This window comes from Dermacentor variabilis, chromosome 7, assembly GCF_050947875.1.
Source record: "Dermacentor variabilis isolate Ectoservices chromosome 7, ASM5094787v1, whole genome shotgun sequence".
NCBI classification, from domain to species: Eukaryota; Metazoa; Arthropoda; class Arachnida; order Ixodida; family Ixodidae; genus Dermacentor; species Dermacentor variabilis.
Window position 1 is genome coordinate 104,855,099 of NC_134574.1, and position 26,054 is coordinate 104,881,152.

Here is a 26,054-nt window from a genome sequence, read left to right on the forward strand (position 1 = left end):
TATCGGCTATTTACTTCTCTGTAACGTCCCTAAAAAGTCGGTAAGACTTCAAAAGACCTGTCGTTAAGCTGACTAATAATATTGTGCAGGTATAAAGCAGGTCCTGAAACCTGTACAAAGCGAAGCCTTCGTGAAAAGGTTAATCAACAGCTCTAAATTTGCCAAGCTCACTCCGACGCCTTTGCCGTAAAGCAAAATAGCACGTGTTATTGTCAAGTCTTCAAACTGCGCGCTCACCATGGAGTCAGATTTCCTTCGAACGTGCTCCCATCAGTTTTTGCTGCGCTGCACATAACTCCGGCGCACACATATTTCTCTATTTTTTGCGGTGTTTGTCTAACGCGGCAGTATTGAAAACTTTGAGTCGAACTTTTCTGTGAGCTGTCTGACCTGGTTTAAAAGCAATCGTGAAGAACCGAGTGCCGTGCATTAAAAAAAAGTGGGAATGCGTCGACATACACGCAAAGGTGAAGGCATGTGAAAGGCAAAAGAATGGATCTCCCTAGACGGAGGCAGCTGAATAGCCGGGCGCTCCTTTATAGAGCTCCGAAAAGGTTGAGGCGGGAAGTGATAGAGCCAGACTGGGCGCCTTTTGTCTGGTGGGAGCGGTATCGGAACGCCATTCACAACTGCGGGCAGGCCGCGTGAATGGCTATAGATGTGGGTCGCGAAGCTGTTTGGGTTACACGTGTTTCTGTTATTTTATCTCCAAGTTCCCTACTTCTTTTTTGAAAAAAAAAGAGCTTTTGGCAGTTCCGTCGTTCGGTGGAGTGCAGTAATGAAGTTAAACAGTGGCTAGCTATTCACACTGTGTAGCAAAAGACGAGTAAGAGATTTGGCTGTTCGAGTTGTAAGAAGTCGTTTAGCGCGCACCTTCCCTATAATTCATTTTGTCGTGTCATGTCAACTAAGCTAATTCATTCCTTTCATTCGAACTCTTTTAAAGCGACTAGAATTAGGAAATTGCAACCAGGTCGAAGTTCTTCCAAGAGAAGTGTTAGATGGATGCCCGGCTGCAGTAACGCCTCATGCACTAGGCACCTTGGCAGCGGCAATACGATGGGTCGCAACATTGCCTTAATAGCAAGTGCAGTAACGTCGATAGTCATCCTGAGATAGTTAGTGTGGGAACTTTTTATGTGCACATTGATTTGCAGCTCTTATGACATTGGTGCATTAGAGTAAAAATAGCTTCGCTCAAGGAAGATCCCTCATAAGCCACATAATAAATGAACTCGAGATGTGCCTAAATGTAGTTTCAGGAATGCGGTGCATTTTGCTTGGTTAATTTCCTCGAACACGTGGCTCTCTTGTATGTTAACCATCTTATCCTGCCTCTAGGCATCCACTCACCTCACGGATGCGTGCATCCCGTACAAACAATTCATTGAGAAGGCATTGAAATACCGTTGATCAACGTTTAGTATCGTGTTAAGAAGTCGTTGAGAGTTTATGCGGATTATCATTGGGTTTATTGTTGAGGGATCTTGAATATTGGCCCACAAAATTTTATTGAAACACCACTGGGTGTCTCATTGTTGAATTTTAAAGTTACCATTGAAAGTGAATTGTGCTTAGACACTTGGTTGCCTTCATTTATTGAATAGCTGTTGTGTTGTCATTGATACTGCATTGAAGTGACTTTGTGGTGGTTCCATTGACCTGTTGTGTCATTATTGCCACAGCCCTGAAAAGTACATTGTGGCCCAGTTCAGATAGCATTAAAATTTCATAACTTGCCACTGAAATATGATTGATATTTCGTTGGGCGTGTGCATTCTTGCTCATTTCAATTTGAAATTGCTTTGCTATTTATACTTCCATGTCCCGGTGCCTGCTCATACCTTTTCCTAACACAAACTAAAGCAAAGAGGAGCTAATTTATTTATTAAAGCAACAAGAACTAATTTATTTCAAGTATTTTGATTTGCACTAAATATGACTGCACATGAAGCATTATTACAATACGTAATTCACAACTGCATGGAACCTGCAGCCGTGGCTAGTACCTACAGCACTCTCAAGAGTGAAAAGACATCTGAAAAAGCTATACATTTAAACTCAATCAGATCAATTATTGTAGTCTTCACTTGTGACTTCAGTGTATGACTAGAAGACAAAATGACTCAAAAGGCAGGGCTCAAGCATGCTCTTCTAACAACTAATTTTGAACGCATGAACTCTTGAAGCTGGTTTGCATGTCTGAACACACAATATACATCTGAATAGTTACGTTATTACGTTTCACACACCAACACATTACAGCAACAATTAAGATTGCCTGTGAGAAAGCAAAATAACAGATAGACTGGAAACAAATGACCTTCACGTAAATATATACGAGCTTTAGCATATATCTTTCAGCACAATTAAAATTCAATGAAATACCAAAGTAGACTTCTCTGCTGGTTTGAGCTTTTTGTCCTCGAAATGTGTGTATTCATGTTGCCCAATTATTCCCTAAAATAACATCATTCAACATAGCCATTCATTGACGACACATCATTTAGAAAGTTGTCGGGCATGGTGAGGAACACCTGAATTACGTGTTTCTGAAGGGCCCAGGTTTGGCTTCTTCAGAAATAAACTTCTAAAGCTCCTGTGTACTGAATACAGCTGATCACCATTGCACAAGTCAAGAACTAACTACATACCATTTAATTTCTTATGTTAATTTGGGGTACAGAAGAGTTTATCGGCGGGATTTCCTCCATTTAGTGAGTTCTTTTTCAGTTCATTTTACTGCACTCGAACAAAGCTAATGAATGCACTCTTTTGGGCCTTTTTCACCATACGCAGCAACGAAGTGGTACCTCTGTCAATAAAGGGATAACGCAAAGCTAATAATTTGAATGACATAAGAAAAAATAGTTATTTAGCACAGAAAACTAGTAGTAACACACAGCTAACACAATTCCCAACAGCCAAATAACTGGTCACGTGCACTTGCAGCGTCAAGTAGCCCAGAAATAGTCATCATAAAGAATGAGAAGAGGTTCCAATGACTGGACAGCCAGATTGGTGAGATAGTGAAAAACGTAAATAAACGCATGTAGAAAACACCATTTACCTCACTTGCACATGTAAAATGTAAATAAAATGCCACCAGAATTTCTCTGCACAAAATACATAAAGGTTGCATAAAAACTGGGACAAAGCAGTAACTGAAGGACGGAGGGAGCTACAGCACCCAGTGTTGAAAAAGAAATGGTACGAAAGTGATATACATGCATATTTAAGCTCACGACACTTTTTCCTCGAATATATAGCAAACGAACGCATGTACTTACAGCATAAAAAGGGTCCTGCGCCAGAAGAATCCAGTTCAATACAAAGCAGCATCCCAAAAGTAGACCTTAGCGTGTTTAAAAACTACTAATGCTTGCATGCATATATAAACAGATATGTGACATATCATCCTTGTATCGATGAAATTCATCAATCTTACAGACAAATAAAGTTACAATCCCTCTTATTTGCTGCCTCAGGGAACTCCTTGAAGTTGAACTGGAAAAATGTACATCAATGTTAAAAACAAAAAGAATATAATACCCTATAGCATTCTTGCAGAAATAAATAATGCAAGTAACTTCATGTATCAATACTAGGGACACTTCGGCAGTTTGGTGTACATACATATTTGATAAACCACCGAAACAGAGATGAGAAGTATGAATTGAGGTAGGAACACACGTGAACGCTGACTCAACTAGAAGCTTATTCGTGAAGACAAAGATTTTAAACACAATGACCAACTTCACAAAGAAGAAGCCATGCATGCGCGGCAGAAACGGCTCGGTACGACGAGAAAGAACGAACGAAAGAAGACATGACCCGCAGAATAAACATGTGCATCAAAACAAAAAAAGAGATGAAAACTGGAGGGTTCGTCCTATAAGCCATAATACATAACGAGAAATGCTGCAGCAGCTCTTTTCCACGAAGTGGCACAGCAATCTTGCTTATGTATTTGTCTTGTTCATGATCAATAAATAATGTTTCCGTAATTTCTCTAGTGTTCTGGTCTTTGTGATTAAACAATCGTTCTTTCTGTCTTTTACACCAGAGAAAACAACAGCTTTTTTTTATCACAAGGACCGCAACGCCAGAGTAATTGCGGAAGCAATATTTATTGATCCTAAATGAAGCAAATGCATAACCAAGTTATCTGTTGCGCTTAGTAGGAAAGATTTGCAGTTCTTAAAAGAGTATTTCTCATTGGGCAGTATCACTTGCCGGACAAATCTTACAAGTTTTCGTTCTTGACGCACGTTTGCTCTACATGACATGGTTTTTCCCTTTTCTTTCTTTGTCGCACGGGGCTGCTTCTGCCACGCGCGCATTGGCTATTAGCTATTTGTCAAGTTGACCAGTGCGTTTAATACCGCTGTCTTGAAGACTAAACATATAATTGAGCCTGCACACGTGTGTGTTCCTACCTATTTCGTCGTACCCTCCTCTGTTCGCGCTGCTGCTCCAAGCGCGCATGCATCACTTGGTTAGGCTGATAAACATCAACACAAGAAAAGGGAAATAGCTCACCTCAAAAGATAGTCCATCCTTTACAACTAAAATGGGGGGAAAATCGAAACTAAGCCTTCACATCGTCCATGCGGCACTTTTTATGCCACAGAGGAACACAACAAAATATTTAAAAATGGCACTTCAAGGAAAGATGACAACAAAGATGCGAGCTTCCTAGTGAATCAGCCGCATATCAACGGGTGTCTCTTGCACGACACCAAGCTATTCTTGACGAACGACACTTTAGCACCCAGGCATTTGCGGCATGTCTAATTGTGAAATGGTAATGCGGAGAGAAAATGAGATTGCCCAGATTAAGAATCTGCTACACGCTGCACATAACTACGCAAGAAATGGAAGTACACTTTATACGGGCGAGTTAGCATTTGCGTCTCTTTACGAGGGCCGTTGAGAAAAGATAGAAACGAGTTCATACAGTAAATGTTACCTAAGATACGCACATAGATGTTTCTTTCACAGCGATGAAAAATATTCGTCTCTCTCGCAGAACCAAAGACCGCGGGACAGTGCACAGCCTGATATCGAATCTTTGGGCAGACGTCCAGCAGCAGGACAGACCTAAACGTAGGCCGAGAGGAATGCGAGAGGGAGAGTACCTGTATACGAGTGAGAACAGGGACAGCGTATATGAGTTTTAGAGTCTGCTTCCGCGTTGCTTCCATCATGCCGCGCGATTTGTGTGCAGTGCGTCGCGTGCATTCCCTTGAGCGCATTGCGCGGTAGCGTCTGCGCAGTGAGCTTAATGCACGCGTTTCTCTGCGCCGCGCAAACGGTGCTGGAGCGCGGCGCTTAGCTTGAGGCACCAATGCGCCGACTGGCGCTTCTTTCACTTCTGCAAGCAATGCACATTCGGATTGGTCTAGCGCAAAGAGGCAGCAGAGACCGGTGGCGTGTTTTGGTTATCGCCTATAGAAAGTGTACAGTACGCCTTCAACGGCAACAAGCCACAAAGATGCTTACTGCGGCCGTTTTGCGCACTGCGGTAGTTAGGCGAGACCGTCGGCGGCTGTGTTCTTTGCCGACATCGTCGCCACAGCGCTGTGCATTTGCAATGTGCATCCGTGTACACTCACCGCGCGGAAGCTGCGCTTATCTCCGCACATACCGAAAAGGAGAAATATATTTTGCTACGCACCGCATCATTAGCCGCAACGTAAATCAGGGCGCACATAACCACTGCGGCACAAAAGGTGATCAGAGTAACTGTATCGTATAGGATGAACCACTACGGATTAAAGAAAAAATAATTCTGGGTGTCCCACGTGCCAAAACCACGATCTCATTACAAGGCAGGTCGTAGTGGGGGACTCCTTATTAACTTTGACTTCCTGGAAATCTTACTCGTGCACAAAATGCACAATGCCACAAGCGTTTTTGCATTCCGGCCCTTTGGAATGCGGCGACCACAGCAGGAATCGAACCCACGACCTTGAGCTTGGCAGCGCATTGCCACAGCTACCGGAATATTGCAACAGACGCCAGTATCCATTAAGCAATCTGCCAATACGCTAAGATCTATGGAAACCAGGTTAGCAATATTTGTCCCAACCATGTTTTAACGATTTGTATATTTTATTCTGGCATGTATTAACGAGTCTTATTCTCCCATTTTATTGCTAGTATTAAGAACCAGTATATTTCAAGGCCATGAAACATCTAAGAGAGATACGAAGAACAAATAATACCTATCTCCATGCCTTGGACTAGAAAAGTTATGGATTACTCAGCAAAATTCACTTGCCATGAGTCGGCAAGACGCATTCGAACTAACTGTAATGATTTAGTTTACTTCTTCGAGCTCTTTCAGCCTCTTCGAGCAAGTACATGGTCGTAGACAGTGTACTAATAAACGCAAAAAGTGGAAACGAGGGAAATTGCGCCATATACAAGGTACGCATGTATATCGCCCGCAAAATTCGTTCAAGCCCACATTTAACACAATGTGCAACTCGTATTCCACAAAAACGAGAGTCTCAAATATTATGTTTCAAGCATGACTTTAAAGCGCAGCTTTCGTGACCATCCCGAGCCTTCCAAAATGCAAAGTGCGAGCGTGTGGCAGATAGCCGCGAACCATGTAACATACAGCGATGTACTTGCGGCTGAAGGTAACGCCAACATAAGGGAGTGATGCTGTTACTCCGACTGCGGAAGCATCATTGGATAATTTTGAGAACCTTTAGAACAAACTCCCATCCCTCATTGACCCACACTATCAATCATTCATAACACTTCACAAGACTCTCAATCCACACAAAATTACTTACGTGACACAGTGCTGCCCGAAGGTAGGAATGTGAAGTGATTCCATGTGCAATTTATTCGGCTCGATGCCTGACATGAGTTTGAGGCCACTCAACAAAAAAGTTGCAGAGCCACTAGTCAGCTTCTCCGCGCAACAAAAACCACCAATGCGGCCGCCATAGTGAAGGTTTTCAATATCGCAAGTGCATGAGAATACCGGAAAGGCGGAGTGCTTCCAACATGCCCTAAGCTCCCCCGGCGGCCGTCATACACGAAGTGAGTAAACGTGAAGTGCAGCACTGCCTTCCGGTATGATTGTGGTACGAGTGTGGTGCAAGTATAACATAGCTGCACACTTGCTGCAAAATTATTTGTTGCGGTTCTCTTGGGCTCTTTAATATCTGCCTAAATACCTTGAAAATCAGCGCGCCTCTCACGTATCGGAACGCGGTAACAAGCGCTCTGACGCCCACGTGAGCCCCTATGAAAGACGGCGTGGCCACTCTACAAAATTTTCACTGCGCTGAGGAGCTGATCCTTATGTTCCAAGTGTGTTCTCTCATAATAATTAAGGTTTGCTAAGCTAAAGGTATTAGACAAGGACATATGAAGCAATACAATTTTGTGCCCATGGGGCGCTGCTGCCTCTTCGCCTACCATTGTTTCAGTCGAAGTGGCAGCGGCAGCAAGCGTTAGCTTCGCGGGCTTTCGCTCCGGGGCACGCGGTTTGCCTGAAGAAAGTGAACGGCGTGCTTAACATCTCACGCTCGCCAAAGTCAAAATAGAAAATGAGGCTCCGTGCTCAAGAAAACGAGATTACTTATGTGCCGAAGTTCTGCGGCGGCTGTTTCAGGGTGCGTTCCCTCTTATAGACATGAATTGTGCCGCGGAGCTCAGCAAAACAGCCAGGCTCATACACCAGTCGAAGACCAGTCGATGGGTCAGCGAACGACTTCAACAGGTAAACGTCCTACTTATCGACCTTAAAGCGTTTCACTAAAACGTGCATCATATCCGAAAAGAAAAGTACATTCATCGAAAAGCGAGAGGCGCGAACCACCGCGCAACTGTAACCCAGTAGCTGAATTTAAAGGCGGTTCACAGCTTTACTATCGTATTGAGTAATAAAAGCTTTCCAACGCAATATAACCAGGCTGAAAATTACTGACAATTTTTCGCCTACTACACTTTATCCTTTTTAAAGAACAACCTAATTCGTAGCGTAAACAATAAATACTACGATAAACAAATGCGACTACAGAACTAGCAGTACACTGCGTGCTGTTGCAAAAGTCTGCTCCAAACCAATGCGTGCACACACACACACCCGAGCACCAACTTGACCTTTAAAGCACTACCTAGGAATAGGAATATTGCTAATTTCGTTTCCTTTACAAAAAAAAATCCCGCTTTAAAATTTTTGCTGCGTCTTTGCAGATGACGAGGTGACAAGTAAGGTATAATGTCAGTCCGTTACTTGTATTTCTTTCATTTCCCTTTGGCCTTCTCTTATTTCACTACGAGACCTGCGGGCTTGGGAGGCGACAGGATGACAGTTCGGCGAGGCTTAAATAAATCGCGAGCTTCTTGTAAGGCAAGAGTCGGGAGCAGCCGCAGATACAGCGATTAACTGTGAAACCCTTGCGGCTGCTGCTCAATCCGATTGTCTTTCAAGTCAGTGGTTACAGCGGCTGCGCGCTGCGATCTCCAAAGCGCGTTCGTTCTCTGATCTCTAGTACCGGGGCCGCTGGGTAAAAGAAAAGCTATGTTTGCTTTCCAGACAGGAGGTGCGCCGCAGGAAATTCGAAGACCTCTCACGCGTATGTTTCCAGTTTGTGCGCGCTTGCATCCCACGGTTCCCACAGCGCGTTCGATGCTCAAAGCTAGCGTCCCCACGTGTCGGCGCCTTTCGCCACCGGCCAGGCTGCCGCCTGTGTACTGTTGCGGAACTCGACATGCGCGCAATTGAAGTGTTCGCAGGCTAATTTCGCATTCTGCTGCTCCCTGAAATGCGCTCATTTTGGATCGTACCCATGGATACACCATCTGTTGCATGTTAAAAGGCGATGTCATTTGTGGGATGGTGAAGAAATGTAAAATCATTATGAACTTGGGCGATCATGAAACTAGTCCAACGTCGCAGTTGCTACGTAGGGCAAACAGCCACGAAAGTGGGCCGGTGTCGGAGATAGGCGCTTCTAAGTGCGAGCTGTAACACAGCACGAGGAAGTGGCACGCGGCGCACGCGCCAAGCGTTTCGGAGCTTACTGGTTTTCGAACGAGAGCAGTAGGCGTGTGCTCGTGGCCCGATTGTGAGAGCACCGGGCTCGATGGCCGACACATTATTTTCTTTTTATGAAAGCGAGGTCAAACAATAACCTACCTACCTGCTGCAAAGTTACAAGAATGAGGCAAACAACGCTGCGCATAAAGAAATGTGGAATGTCTTCATACGGGAGTCGTAATTATCATACGCTGGTCTCAACTGCTACAGAACAACAAAACTACAAAAATCAGCGCAAATTACCCATTAAATTATTTATTGAGATAAACTCACGGTAATATTCTTTTCAAGTGTCGAGCGAACTCAATCACATTGAAATTTTGTTGAAAGTCCATCGTTTCAACAATAACTCAACACCATATTGTCGCGATGCAGAACAGGACGTGCAGACAAGCGACGATGACGAAGGAGTGTTGTTGTTGCTGGGGCGCTTCGGCCGCGATGTTCTAGTGTCAGATGGTGCCTTCAGCATTGGCCTTGCATAAACAACATTCGTGCTTGTCTCCGCCTCGCAACACTTTGGTGGGCGTGCGAGGTACCAACACGGAGCTCCGCAGCAGCCGCCGCGTGAGCCCTAACACGATGATCGACGACCGAAGCGCCCCAACAACAAGAGTATTAGTAACATATTGATGAGGGCTAGTTGGTTCATACTTAGAACTGAGGTTAAACAGCGCGAAAAAGACGAGGACACAAGGAAACAAATACCACAGACAAGCGCGTACTGCCAAGTGGAAGTTTATTTGAAATTCACCGGACATTTATACCTTTTTCAGCCTAGGCATGCGCACACCAGTCGCAAAAACATCTGCAAATCAGCAACATTATAATCTTTCTTCCAAAAATGTTATTTATTTTCCCGACAAGGCAAGAGAGGCAGTGCTTACACATTTATCTCCTTCCTTCCTAATGTAAAAAGCCTCTACTATTTCCCTTTCCCTCTTACCTTTTCCTTTCCCTATGAATTTCGTCTTTTCACATATGGGTGTGCAGTGACACTTGTTACAGTGTGCGGCTAAATGACTCCCATAGCCATTCCAATTGCCAATTAAGTAAGCATAACCACTGAATTGCCAATTAACAACCGTATTCAGTTTCTAGATATTAACCTCTGTTTTTTTTTTGGACGAACATGTATGCTGGGAATACCATCCCAGATCTAAGAAAACCTTGTTGCGCTACAACAGCGCACATTCTAAATTGATTAAGAGAGGCATAGAAACAACGTGCATTAAGGCAGCACTTAGTAAGTCGGGGCGCCATAGCCAAGCAGCCGTCAAATTCTGACCACAAATCGAATTCTAGTAAGGTTTGTGACATCTGATGGGCACACGTTTGAGCTTGATTGATTGCGCGTATGCTGTTGCTGAGTGAGCCCTCTAAACCACGGCCGTTGCCGCTAGGAACGATAATCGCACTGCTCGATGAGTCAGAGTAAATTTATCTCCGATTGCTTCATGCGTGGCCTGACGTAATCGCAATTATGCAATAATGCACATTCAAGCGTACTGGACAATTTTCATATGACAATAAAGAAAATGCGGCAGCAATTTAAATGGACAACTGGGTTACATGCTTATTAAAAGCAGTACGTGTAAGGTAATTGAGGCACATATGAGATTCAGTTGGAAAAGGATACTGAGTCAAGATATCTACGCCGGAACATACTCCTAGGAGCGGGAAAACGTGTGTCGACATTTAGAATATACATAAGTCATCTCAGCCATATACGTTTTAGTGCACTCACGACCGCACACACCACTTTAACAATAATTCAATAATTCACGCAGATTTCACGAACTTTCTTGGTTTAGACGAAGCGTTATTCCCAACGACGCACTTTGCTTGCAGTGCTCTCAATGTCGTGCTATAACGTCTAGCTTGACACGCTGGGTAAGCCACCACAAACAAACAGTGGCAGTGCTGACAGTTAACAACGATGCCCTTGAAGACGCGTTAACGCGTTTCTAAACAGTTTTCCTAAAAAGCACTAAACACGACGTGTCTTTAGCGCTTCTTTATGAAACCTGTCAATATGAAACAACTCGCCCAAGTCAAGGTTTTGTCGCGTTTTTAATTGTGAATGAGCTTTTCCGTCATCTCAAGAGGTGTTCAAACCAGTTAGAAAAAGTGTCCGATTTTGCGCGAGCTGTTTTCAGCATTTCGTTGAGCTGCGTAGCCAATGTAGCACGATCATGGAGACCATTCAAAATGTTCCAATGTTCACTAGGTTTAAAGCACGTTTCATGGCTGCAGTAAGTCGATCTGCAAGCTGCAACCAGGGCTCTCAGGAGCTGCAATTGAAGCACAGGCATCTTTCGCAGAGGAGCCACTCTCGAATTGGCCAGCAGTCCCTGAACTGCTGAGCCTCTCACGAAGCGTTGATACTGATTGTAGAACATGGCGCCATATGCAACAAGATTGCCGTTGATAACGATGTAGATATAGCCGTTCAATCCTCGTCTAGAATAAACATGTTACAGATGACTAGCAGATGCGAGGCCTTTAGTACTCACTGTCAGGTCTAGCGAATGCGATTGGGGAAATACCTCGTCCCAAGTACGCATGTTTATAGAAAGCCTTTGTATATAATATAAATACCTAATTACCTGTCAAAGAAAATGTAGGAATAATATGAAAGGCTCGAATACCAGCGAAGCGAATCTCCTTCATGATATTTGGTTTGTTCACCTCCTTCAATGAACGCCCTAGCACGTCTTTCCCGGAACTGTAAGTTTCTGCATCGAATTGTATCTTCAAGGTTTTGCCGTTGAATAAAGTTTCGCAAATGCTTATTATATGCCATCCACAATGTCAGATGCATGCCTGCCTCCTACAAGATGTATAGGCAGTCACTCGCATACACAGCCCGCTCACCCTACCTAGGAGGTAATGTGTGGCGGGTGCAAAGTGCGGACGAGCCGAGATGGCTGGTGGCTTCATGTACGCATTATTCACGCCAGCCTACGATTAAAAGTAATTCAATGTCATGTTTTGGAGACGCTCTGAAGCGAGAGGTCTCACGAAGCGGTAGCTCTCCACAGCCGACAATATATGTCACACAACTGCTGCTGCAGCGAGTTTTCGCTCTCATGGAGTAGGATATGTTGATGTTTGCCTTTTGCGCGTAGCACCACGGTTGGTTATTGAATTAGGGATAGAACGCTTGCTCAAAGTTATACCGCCGATATTCATGTACTTGTCCAATACTTTGCTATCGCTATCAATTCTTGGCCGTTCGGGTCAAACTACAACATTTTATTGAGTGAACACTTCCGATGAGCCCGCGCGAAACCTCCTTTGCGATACCTAAACCTATCGACTTATGAGCGACCCTGGGCAGATAGGGAAGGAAAGTTTCACATAAAAATAAAAACAATAAGGGACTTATTAACCTAAGCAGACTTTCAAGACCAAGCCTTTTCGATTTTCTCGGAAAACTTGTATACGATTCTCTGAAAATGTAATTTTTTTCCTCCGCCACTTCTTCAACATTCTTCAAACTGAGCGTATAGCATAAGTGCTGTTTTCTAAAAATAACAAGTTGACTAGGGCCTATTGGTGGAAAAAAGTGCAAGGAGGTTTAAAAAGTAAATATAACATGAAACACAGCTACGAGCATTCCTGCAGCTAATACATCTTCCACAAACTTCACACGTGCGCCACGCACCTATTACGCAAGCCAGTGCAAGAGGGTTACACATCAATTTCCTCGTTTATTCTGCAAAAAACGCCAACGCAGCGATAGGCAATTCGAAAGGGTTGGTACGTTCGCACAGGTGCAATGCGCCGCCAGCGCCACAGTCGCTTTCCAGCCTAGCAAATACATCAACGTCAGCGGGGCGAGGATTGGCTTCTTTAAGAGCCAGGAGACTGATGGAGGTAAACTGCAGGACTGTGGCTGCGAGGAGGGAGTCTTGAGATGCGCAAGCCTCGCTACGTGCCTGGAGGGCACCTGAACAATGCGCTGTTTATGGCACTTTGAGAATGCACTACCGTATATTATACGTTAGCTCCTGCGTTTCTGCGTGCATGCAGTGAGTAAGCGGAACTTGAACTTGAGTTTACTGACTATAGCCTTGCATTATAATACAGATGAAGCACGATATACGCAAAAGATTGTCCTTAGTTAAGCACTGCAATGGAATCTGTTGTTGTAATATATGTTGTAATTGTGTTGTTGTATATGTAACAGAAATACGAGAAGAAAACTAATTACGGAACATAAGAAAGATGCATTCGGTGTGTGGTGGCACCTGAGTGCAACAGGCCAGGATTTCAATAACTAAAACAGAAATGAATGGGAAAAAGTATACGCGTAATATTACCAACTACAAAAAAAGAGAAAAAGACCAGGGCACACTAGCCTTTCACAAAACTGACAAACTAACTTTTTAATACCTAATTAATTTTACGGCCCGTGTTAAGTGATTGGCTTAATATTTACCCTAAAGTACACAACTAAATGATTATATGCACAAGGGGTAAGAAAAAAACGTAGTAGATCGAACGCATTACAAGGAAACTACCTAAAGAGCAAAACTCTCAAATGCACATGTTCTATTCATGCGCAAAAACAAAAACACGTCACGCGGAATCACTCAGCAAACAGTATATTAATGTTAGTACGCAAATTTTTATTCTATATGGGAGACATTGAGCACAGGTGATGTATGATGGGAAAAGACCGAAATAAAACTATTTTCAAGAACAAAAGCTAATTTAGGTTACCTGATTACAAGTTTTCAAATTGAGCCTTGAATAGATAATAACGTGGGGGACTTTAAAGCAAATAACTGTACAGCATTCCACAGTCTCAAGGTAGCCGAACTCGCAGTTTTCTGCCCGTAATATGCGCGTGCTTTTTAATGAGGTTCAATAACGCGTAAATTGTTGCTCACGCTACACTTCTTCCTGCATGAGTATTTCCATGCAACGACGTGCGAAGAGCGAACAACAATCGGACATGCACGCTTACAATGCGCGCAGATTACATTTGAAATTCGAAATGAACGACGCATCCCACGCAGCAGTCAGATGTGGGCCAAATTTTTCCGGAAAAAAAATTACAGCAATGTATCGCTTTGGCAGCGTTACTTTACCGTAGGCCAAAATAGTTGTTGACGACCCGTGATGGATGAGCTTGTGAATTTCCGAAATGGATCAATACTACCACCAACTCCACCTCCGTGAAAATTACTCGACCGCAGAGCTCGAGCACTGATTAGAAGGGATCGGGCAACTACCTCCTACGATTACATATCGTACCGACTAGAACATTAAGATGAACTGCATTTTGTAAAAGTGAAATTATCACACGTGTGCCCAGGGCGTTCTTCACAAGCTCAACGCAGTGAGTCCGGCAATTGTATCTTGCTTGTGGTTGCTTTGTATCTTGCGCTCCCACAGAAAATGGCAATCTGAACTGAAGGAAAAAGAATGGCGACGTAAGATAAGGAGTCTGGTGCCGCTTGCGAGGTTCCAAATCTCAAAGGCCAGGCCTGTAGGATGCTAGGGCGAAGTTAAACGTTCTCAAAGCGCAAATACCGAATACGCTGGGAACGGCGTTTGATGGCAATAGCTTTTACTGCATGGAAAGGCGAGCAGTACCCCACTCCTATACAACACTGAGCTTTCCCGTTGCCACGATTCTTCACAAAAACCGGTTCTTAGGTAAACTTGCTGTAACGAATTAATATCGATAAATACAATACAGCCCCGCTTCATAACGGCCTCCCGTTGTACAGTGCCTATTTCTTTTCTTCCTCCTGAGCCGTGCGTGGCACCCAATAGAGAAAAGTCACCTAGCGAATCGTAGAAATCCGAAGGAAACTTGGCCTAAATTTAAGAAGCAAATGTGAACACATCCGTATGTCGTGATAAACTAAGAAGTTTGAGCTCAGCGTAGAAATTGAAGTGCAACTGTCCCCCGTGTCTCCGGGGTCCAAAATTATTTGCTTGAAAGACGCCGACAATAAACGAAGGTTTGCACCCGCCATGACCTCCCCGCAACGAGTAATCGTAATTGGCCTGCACGCGTTCATTACAAACTTCATTACAATTCATCGACGGTGCACCTGTCGATGTATTCTTGGGCTATCGTTCACTGCAGCAAGCCATGAGAGAGGCAGAAGTTACGCCGTCACATCTGTCGGCGAACATTTGTCTCGACACTATTCGAAATCTGCTGAAGAAGCAAAATACAGTATAGGGAAAGGTCGGGGTTAATTAGAAGCAGTCCACCAGTTGTTTGGGCTTCATGCCTGCTCGGTTGTTTACTTTTCTCGGGCTGAGTCCGTGTGATTATAGGAGGTAGCGCGTCTGCCAATTCGACCTCCTGGTTCTGAAGGAAAATCGAACCACTAAGCTTCCCACCGAGCAGACGGCCATTCATTCGCGTTCCGACAGGAAAAGAAAGCAGACGCCAGGACAAGACGCGGGGACAGTTTTCACTTCTAGCGCCCGCCTTGCAAGGTCGCCTGCAATGTCGCCTCCCAGGGCTATCGATGCACGATTGGTTTCATTCACTTATTGTCTGTCTGTGTTTCTTCCGTTGCAGCGCCAAATGCATTCGATTTTCGCAAGGAGACAAAGAGTAAGTTGACCGGTCCTATGCCGAAGGGGTTGAGCACAACAGAACGAAGAAGGCGGCACATGGTGCTCCCTATTGGGATGGGACAGCGCAGGAAATTGAACAGCCCCTTGACTCGTGAGCAGCACGCTGGGAGAGAGAACGACGAACTGCCGCTAGATATTTGTAGCCAACCTCTAAATACAGGAAATGCAGTGTTTGATTCCGTTTGGTAATGTCATATGTCTCAACACTCCTCTTGATACCCGAGAATTTGTAGCTATTCCATATCAACCATTGACGATCCTACGCTAACAAAAAGGGGCGCTGCAAAAGTGCACAATGTGGCTGGGGTAAATGTAAACCGCGGAGAGCTTTTGAGTCATAGAAGGTGTCGACAGAAAGGCATCAAAGGTTCTGTGCTGCAAACGGTAAGAGTTTTCTGGCGATGATAGCGAATACCACATATTTCCAGGGTAAATTTTAATGACAAAGCTGAAAAAAAAGCCCCTTTTATTATGGAAAAAACGCACTTTTTTCAATTCTGGCGGCGACCATTCATAACGAAACCAATATTTCTGTGCAAGATATAGCCAGCTGCTCGTCTCAGATCTGTTACGCATCCACGATTACATAAGCATATCGCTCGGCTTAAGCTTAATTAGGTATCAGTGTGCAAGAAAGCCCCCCCCCCCCCCCTCCCTACCCAATGCATCCCACCTTGTAAATGTCGGGAGCAGAGGAGGAAGCCGACGCCGTAAGGACTAATGCAAACAAAAAATCGGCCATGCTTTTTGGTATTGCTGCCTAGTCTGCTCGCAGTAGGCAGGAGACCTCTCCAACATTATACTGGATGCGCGTCTTATTTATCTCTCGGTCTTTGTTTTCTTTCGATATTTCGTTATACCATGTTCAGTCCAGACAGAAATTTGAAGCATCAGTCACACTACATTGCACCCACGACCACTTGAAGACCGACTTTGGCCAATTTTGGGAATGGCTAGTAATGTTTTAAAGCGAAGCTGTTCTCACTAAATATGTGGACGCAGCCATATAGATCCGAGAAAGGGTAACCAAGAATGCTGTAGCAACTATGGCCGACTCGGCCATATAAGAGAGAACCAGCGTTTCGCTACAAGACTGCACCGTAGTCGAGGCTGAAGAAGTGGCCGTAGCTCTAGCGGCAGCGGAGGGCTACAAAACTCTCGGAAACGCAAACAGCCTGCCGCAACTACTTGCATGGAAGAATCAATCGCCGAGCATTCCGAATATGCCGCTCAGTAGACTGTGAAACACAACAACCAACAGGCACTGAACCACATGAAGTGATCACACACAAGCTCGTATGGGTACCGGGACACGCGGGTGTGGCAGGGAACCAAGAGGCGGACGGGATAGCTCGAGAGTACACTAAGTACCTAGCGTCCAACCTCCACAGCCTCGAGAAACCTACGCCTGTACCCCGACAATACTCGGTCATTTTAGACAGTTACCGAGGCAGCAGGAAGCGGTACCCCCAGCCGCACAAGCCCCTTAGCAGGGCAGATGCTGCCATAATGAGACAACTACAAAAGGGGAGGTACCCTAATCTTAACGTGCTCAGCAAAGTGCCCCCCACATTATATAAGGACAAATGCCCATGGTGCAGTGAGAAAACCAAATTATACCACATAACATGGGCATGTCAACAAACTGACGTATTCGCAATCATATCACACCCAAGTGCGGAGCAATGGGAAGGAACTGCTGAAGACCAGCTAGCACGACGGACAGCAGAAACCAGGGGAGCCTTGGAGTGAGGGCAGCCGACTATTGCGATAGAGGACGGACGAAGCAGCAGGTGAAGACCTCCGGGGAAGACACAAGCAGGTAGACTCCCCTCAAGAATCCGCCCCAGCCGCAGAATAGAATTTCTAGAGCTCAATAAAGTTTTCACTCACTCACTCACTCACTCACTCACTCACTCACTCACTCACTCACTCACTCACTCACTCACTTAATCGCTAAATATTTTTCCTAATGACGAAGTGTATTATGTCCAAACAGCTTAATTAATTTACTCAAGTTTCTTACTTTTGAGACTACCCATCTGTAGCCCACTCGGTATGCTTCCATTCTTGGCCAAACCCAGGCCATATTACATTTACATGAAGTTCACAGTGGCCACCTGCATGTTTACACCAATGCCTCCTTCACGCTTACTATTTCAGCTGCCGCGGTTGTGTTTTGAGCAATATCTGTCAAAATACCACTTAAAAGGGCACATGCATCATAAGCAACAGCTGCTGAAGTTGTAGCCTTCCGCGCAGCTCTTTATTTCATTCAGGGAAGCTAACCCACCCCCGGCCAATATTCTGTGATTACAAGACAGTCCAGCAAAGTGTCCTCTTCGCGCTACGTCATCGATCACATGAGTAGCTCGTCCGATACATCAAATCAGACATGTCCAACATCGTGTATATGACCATGGAGAAATATAATATTTCAAATGTTGCCTAGTCACTGCGGCATGCATTGTAACGACCAGACGCTGCTGCCGGGTCTACCCATGACGGCGTCAACTGTGTTGTCATTCCTCTTTCGAGAACCAATGCAGCGAGAAAATATAGCACGCTTTTGCGTAGGATAACATGGGATCAACGGAATTCAACCAGCTTGGTACGCCTTTTACTTCCTCTAAATTATCAAGTTTGGTAATCTTTCTAGCAAATTGGCGTAACTGAAAGGCGGCGCAGGACATTGGTGCGAGCACCTCTATAAATTATTAAATCGGTAGTAGCTACGGGTGGTGTGCATAAAGGGCAGGAACGTATTGAACGCGAGCCCTTACTGGGAATCCCTCGTTCAAGAGGAACAATTGCAAGGCCCTATCCCGATCACGAAGGAAGGTCCATAGGTTACCCAGTCTATTCAGGCATGGATAAAGATAGGCTACCTTCTATGTAGTGCGCATGCGGCCCGGAAATCTAAGGCCACTACAGATTTGTTATGGCACTGTTTTGGGCGACTAGGTGCCACTTGTCCCTCTAAGAAGGTTGTGAGGAACCCCGCGCGTATTTAATTAGCTAGAGACTCGTTTGTTATCGAAATTACCCAGATAAATCGCTTACCAACTAAGAACGGCTATGTACCACCACCCACAAAATCGAGGGAAAAGATATCAATCTGTTAATTTTCCCACTGTCCGGTTGGCTGAGAATGAGTTTGGCGGTGTAATGCCGCCAAATTCCCACCAGGCGGGTGTCGTTCCAAGCGTCTATAACTACTGTGCTTGCCGAGCACCGCACCGGGACCTAGCTAGTACCTATTTCACCGGGAAGTACAGGCGGCAGCAATCGTTTGCCTCCTACAGCAGCGGCGGGGTTGCGCCTGTTCCACCAAAGTTGCAGTGAGACAAGGGGCGCCCAGATGCTCTTTGCGAATCTCTGAAAGACCCGCTTTCGAGTTGAACACTCATATGAACAAATGAGCGCCAGGTCGTGCTACACGGCGTGACTGTAACCTTCTAGACCGCCTATGGAATTTACCAGTGCGCATTCCTTTATGATTGGACTGGCCAATAGCCCACTATGAGACTTTTTTCGCATGCAGTGAACCAATCATATTTTCGATTTGCCTCCTTTCCACCCGCCACGAGCAGCCTGCTCACAAACACGCTAGATCAGGTGGACAAGCACCCACTGATGGCAAGCGGAATTCTTGGACACGGACCCACACGGAAATCAGCGTGAGCCGCTACAACGGCACTGCTGCATTACTTGAATGATAATAGACCGTGTGAGGATTGTGACTGTTCACCGTGTAACGTGGAAAGCAATAGTGGAACGTTGACACTGTGTGTGAGTATGTGGCACCTTTGCACCCTGTGTGGCAACACCCGCCAAGACATTTCTGCATTGATATTGCCTTTCTTTACACTCGTTTTTCGCAACCCTTTCGTCCTTCCTTTGTACAGGGCATAAAACTAGAGACACCGTCTTGTGAACCTGCCTGTCTTTCCTTTGCTTTTGTCTCTTTCTTTGCCGAACCTCCGGAAAGAGTATGTGACACTTTCACGCAATGGTAAAGTATCCTGAATTGAACTTTCCTATAGTTGCTACTTATGCGAATACCATTCTTTACCTACTTCAGCAGCTTTGACCATATCTATCTATCTATCTATCTATCTATCTATCTATCTATCTATCTATCTATCTATCTATCTATCTATCTATCTATCTATCTATCTATCTATCTATCTATCTATCTATCTATCTATCTATCTATCTATCTATCTATCTATCTATCTATCTATCTATCTATCTATCTATCTATCTATCTATCTATCTATCTATCTATCTATCTATCTATCTATCTATCTATCTATCCTTTTACGGCGACATACTGGCCAAGTTGTCTACATGCTTGGGCCACAAGGAATGGGCTCCTCATCGGGATGCCGTCGTGGACGTTCCATTGTCTTCACTCTACGTACGTGACATCTTACTCTCGTTATGCTGTCATCGTCACGAGTTCTGCTCCGACCCAGTGGTCCAAGCTATCTAATAGCTTGGGCCGTTCATGCTGCCGTTCAGCATTGTCCTCACTTCAGTAACGTCCTTCCGTTGTCGTCATGTAGTCGTCAGCACATCTTCGTCGTTCCATCAAGGTAAATATTTCTTCATAGTTCATCACCATTCAAGCGTGATTATAAAGTATTTTATAATCACGCTTCTTAGAAATCTTGTTTTTTCATTTATTCATCCTTATTCCCCTGCATCTCATACCCCTCCCTGTATGCGCTGAAGCATTAAACCTCGCAGTTTAAAAAAAGCGCAATTATGCCACCCTTGATGCCGTTATCATCAGAGTAGCTATCAGGCCTGGATTGTCAGCCACTCCACGTAATGTCGTCGTAGTCCTCAAACCAACTGGCCTCAAACGAACTGGCCCGCCAACGTGTTCTAAGTAAATTTACAAGCACGGTGTCACGCGCGCACATGTTAACATGAACACATGTCGCTCCATGCACGCGGAAACTCGCTGTAAAAATGTTGGAGTGAGGAATCGTGGCTGGAGCAGCGTTTATCGCTCGCTTCAACGCGAGCGAAACGTTGAAAGCACAGAGCATACGAAGCTACCGGCTAAACGAGCACTCCACAAACATCGCAGATTATTTCGAAGATGAGGCCCGCGCGGGCGCCCACTTTGGCCGCGTCGCAGATCGCTTTCGAGATACGGCTCCCGCATGGCCAGTTGAGTTGAGTTGTTGTAGGCTACTGGTGGGATTAGCCTTGCAGTTGCTGCCGGCAATTGCTCCACCGTAGCGACACTTCAAATAAATAAATCACATAATCAGACACAGACCTCACAAATAAAAATCGTCACTCCTAAGTTCACCACGTGGAGGCCAAATCCGTGTCCTGTAGGTAACTTAAAAGAAGGCGAGATACCTCCTTCCTACACAACCGGTTCCCGCGCGGGAAAACTATGTCCTGAAGAGAACTGTGAGGAACTCCTGTCTTCTTGAGGGACCCGAATAACACCCTCCTTTCCGCGTTATACACAGTACCGCAGATTATGTAATGTTCTATGTCACCGCACACACCACACGTTGAACATAATGGCGATAACGCCAGGCCAGTCTTGTATACACCCACGCAGAGGTACGAGAATAGCCCGCACGGCCACGCACCGCTCCCTCCCCTCACACCCGTGCTTAGCGCGCGACAGGATAGGGCGCGCTTCCGGCTCGCCTTCTCACTCGCACACGCGAGATTGAGCCGCGTATGAGGACGAGCGTCGCGTGTGCCGACACGCCCTCGCATGCCTTTACTCGCCCATGCAGGTATACGGTGTGCGGTGACGACAATGTCGCCATTGCACTTTATACGGACCCTCACGGCGACGGCGACGGGAGAAATGTTCCTGGAGTGTACACATTATTCCTATTGAAATAAAATTACAGCAGAACTCATCTCAAGAGGACTGTAAAAGTCAACGCGATTAGCATACGATTTGTGCAGATACACTGAACTACTGTAGTCACGTTTACTTAACATCTGCGGTGCTCATAGGGAGACTTCAGTTGCTTCAGCTTTGCACAACACACTCTATTATCGTCCAACTTTGCTATGACACTCGCTTGTAAAGGTCGCCATTGCGCATGACGACACTACAACAAATGTATAATGCCGGCGCAGTAACAATAATGAATGACGTTGAATGCAACATGGAATGCGGTATGTCGTTAGCAAAGGCAACCGGGCAAAAAAGCTGGAATGACGGGGAAAGCATGACCACAATGGCATGCTGATGACGGTATGACAATGGACGCATTTAAGAACTGTAATATGAAGGCATAATGGCGACAATGGCGGAACAACTACGGCGTAATCACTTTAGAATGACGACAGCATAACTACATTAGTATGACGAAGAATGATAGACATCGAGCGATACATGCAGATGACATGGCAACAATCGGAAACGTTACTTGAATGATGTCAATGGTAAAATTATGGGGTGACGGGAAACGAATGAAAATAGTTTTATCGCGATGAATCCGTGACGATGATGGCCTCATGACGACGGTAGGACGACATTGGATGACGAAGTTAGAATTACAAAAATGGACTGATTGCGATGGCATAAGGACGATAGTATCTCAACGAACGCTTGATGACGAAAGTTTTATGACGACACAATGACGACGATGGCATCACAACGGCATTAGCACAATGGGAAGACGCTGAATTGATGGCAATGGTGGGATAACGACCGTATTGCGAAGCCTCTATGACGACGATGGCATGAAGAGAATCGAATGACGAAGCTGAAATGACGGCAATGGCACGAGCACCACGGCATCAGGCCGATGATACTACAGCAGACGCATGATAGCGACTGGCTACAACGTATTGAACACGATGGGACGACAACGGCGGCATAATTACGATTCAGAGACGATAGCATGATTACGGAAAATAGAATGATGAAGAAAAACTGACGTCTATGGAACGACGAAGATTGTATGACGACAACGGCATGAAGACAGTGCAAAGACGATCATCAAGTGATAACGATTGTGGAACGACCGGGTGAGAACTATGTCATGATGATAGCGGTATGACGACAACAGTGTGACCACGATGGCGTGATGAGAGTGGGATGAACTTAAAATGAAGACCATGAAACGGCCTCGACGACATCATAACGATGGTATGACAACAATTGCATGGCGGCTAATGTATGCGGACATTGGCGCATGACGACTGTATCACGAAGCCTGAATGTGGACGATGGCCTAACGGCCACCGCATAATGAAAGTAGGATGATGAAGTTAGATTGACGACGATGAAATAACCACTAAGACATCCTGACGGTGGTCTGACAACGAGTGCGTGGTGACTGTGCGGCGACAATGAGGTGACGACAACGGCCGGAAAACAGGCGGATGACAAAGCTGCAAAAAGGACGAAACAACGACCATTACCACGAGCGGATAGCTAGTGCCCAGGTTATTATACAATTAGGGCCACTGGGTCGCCGTAGACGGCGCGACAACGCCGGCAAGACGAGTTAAATAACGAAGTTGGAATGACGACGACGGAGTGACCAAGACGGCATGACGACCACATGCTTAGTGACCCAGGCTAGCAGACAGCTGGGACCGCTGTGTCAGAGTAAGAGCACAGACAGACAGACAGACAGACAGACAGACAGACAGACAGACAGACAGACAGACAGACAGACAGAAAGAAAGAAAGAAAGAAAAAAAGAAAGAAAGAAAGAAAGAAAGAAGGAAAGAAAGAAAGAAAGATAGACAGATAGACAGAGAGACAGACAAATGCATTTGTCTGTCTGTCCCGGGACGCAGCCCCGGAAAGTTACGGAATTAATATGTCGAAACTGGTGTCATCCTCAGAATCCGTTCCCAGCGGATTCGCCTTCCGATCTCCATGGCTAGAATTTCTGCATTGCAATATGGACCATAATGTTATTTGTTAAAAAGTCAACTAATCAGTTTTTGTTAATTCGTCGATTATGAATTTCATTTTTTTGCAAATAGTATCCGCCGCTTCGACTAAAGCGCCTCATGAACATGAAAATTTTCGATCTTCCACAAGCAACCGTTAATCTTTTTTGAGTGTTCGCGGAAACAGCCTGTATTGTGAAAACAAAGGCAATTGCCTGTATTGAATTTAGCGATATATTATGTAATTATCAGGTTCAATAAAGCTCCGCTTCATATAGATTCTAACATGTGCGCAAGATTAGCGTACATTGTTTTGTTTTGTTTCTCCGTTTCACGTGGAGCCGGCGTCTACCAACTAGGAGAAACCGACTGTAAGAATGCGCCTTTGAGGCTAGCTCAGTTCCAGTAAATGGTATTTTGCCGCAGAGACTTCCTCATTTGTAACGCTTTTCCCTCGTATTTCGACAGTCTCTCTATCAAAGCAATTAGGTGACAAAGCGCCATCTTCAGCAACGACGTTCTCACGGAACTAGAACAAAGATTGTGGATGCCTAGCAGTCGCGATTGCGAAAATCAATTTTTCTTCCCCCCTTTGCGTGACTTCATGCCCGATACCTTCACGAATAACACATGAGTGAACCAAATACCTGATACCTAGGTAAACACGCAAGAAGCGAGAAAGAAGTGCCAGGCACAAAAGCGGTATGCAATTAAGTTGACTGGGCAACACCAATTCCACGCTAACACTCCGCTTAGTGCAGTAATTATTCAAACCACGCTCGGAAGTGATACAGTCGGAGGGAAAACATCGCACCGTTTCCATGGAAATGAAAACCCGTTCCAGAATACGGAAGCAGAGCTTCCGGATGATGAGGCGGGAGCGCACTGACAGGCTGGAAAGTTATAGGGGGCAGGAAATGGGTTTGCAGTCTCCTCTGGCAAGCGTGCTTGCTTCAACTCACGTGTGTGTTTACCCACGTCTATGTGTGTGTTGTCCTGTTTGCTTCCATGCGTGCACGGACCCTTGCACTCGTTTCTGTGTTTGCCGAGCTCGCCAAGCTCGGAAGTCCCTGAGGTGCACTTGTTGAGTCTCCCTGCATCACGGTCTGCTCCGGCCAACGGAATGAATTAGTTGGCAGCCCGGGAAAAAGCAGCCTATATGATGTTTACCAAGGAAAGGGTCACACGCAAGTTTGTGGTTGTACGTATATTTGATCCTATCGCGTAAACGCAGAACCCGGATTCCTTGCGCGGGGGCCTATAAAAGCAAACTTTTGATAGTTGAAAGCTTCGCGGGCAGCTACTCAAAGCTCCCACATCGACTTGCGCCACGCCTTCAGATCTCCTTCACACTTCTGTCATGTTTTCGAAACCCTTGTGGACTGTTGTGAAAGTTGCTGTGGCTTGCAGCAAACTGAGCAACAATTGCTTTCGTCAAGGAGGCTGTATTTGGCGCTACGTTGAACAGAATATTAAATAAAATGTTAATTAGCGCAATTATTTACCTATAGATTTGAACTTTTTTATTTCTAGTAGAATTAGTGGCCACTTCATCCAGTAATGTAGATCAAGGGTTACAATGGAGTTATCTGCCATAGGATTTGTATGCGCCACGGACCCAATCAACAACTGCCCTCAGAAATTCGACACATATGTCATCACAGCCATGACAAGGGACACAACATAATCTTTCAATGGCTGCCAGGACATTGCAACCTCGGTGGCAACGACCACGCGGACGAAGCCACCCAGTCTGCGCATGAAAGTGGTCAACGAGTCTTCATTCTGCTTTCGCGAACGGACGCTGCGGCTGGGCTGCGATTGATGTCCCATGATTGTACATGCCCACGTGGAACTCGAACGTTTTCACCATGTGTCATCCGCGTTCGTTTTATCCGGACATATGGATGCACCTCCTGCCTGAATAACCACGACGTGAATATACCATGCTTTACCGTCTGTGGCTATGCGTTGCCTTTACGTACTCATATGCCTTCCTTATTGGAATGGCCAATAGCCCCACGTGCGACACATGCAACAACGAAGAGACGCTCACACATATAATCTGTGTCTGCCCGCGATATGGTGTCCAAAGAGAAGTGATGTGCAGAGCACTGGACCAGTTGGACAATCATCCACTATCAGAACTGAAAGCTTTAGGTCAGTGCTTTGAAAGAACACCCGCATTGAAGGCCTTAATGGCGTTATTAAGGTTCCCGCGGTCTACGGGGCTTCACGATAGACATTAAGAACGCCGCCCCCTGCCGCTCTATAATGTACGTGCTTTGTTAGGGCTCGTCTCACTTTCCACCCCCCCTTCCACTATCTTTCTCTTTTTATCCCGCTTAGCCCTTCCCCCCGTATAGGGTAGCCGCCAACGGGAACTACCTCTGGTTAACCTCCCTACCTTTTCTGTATTCTCTCTCTCTCCCTGTCATAGGCAATGTTTACA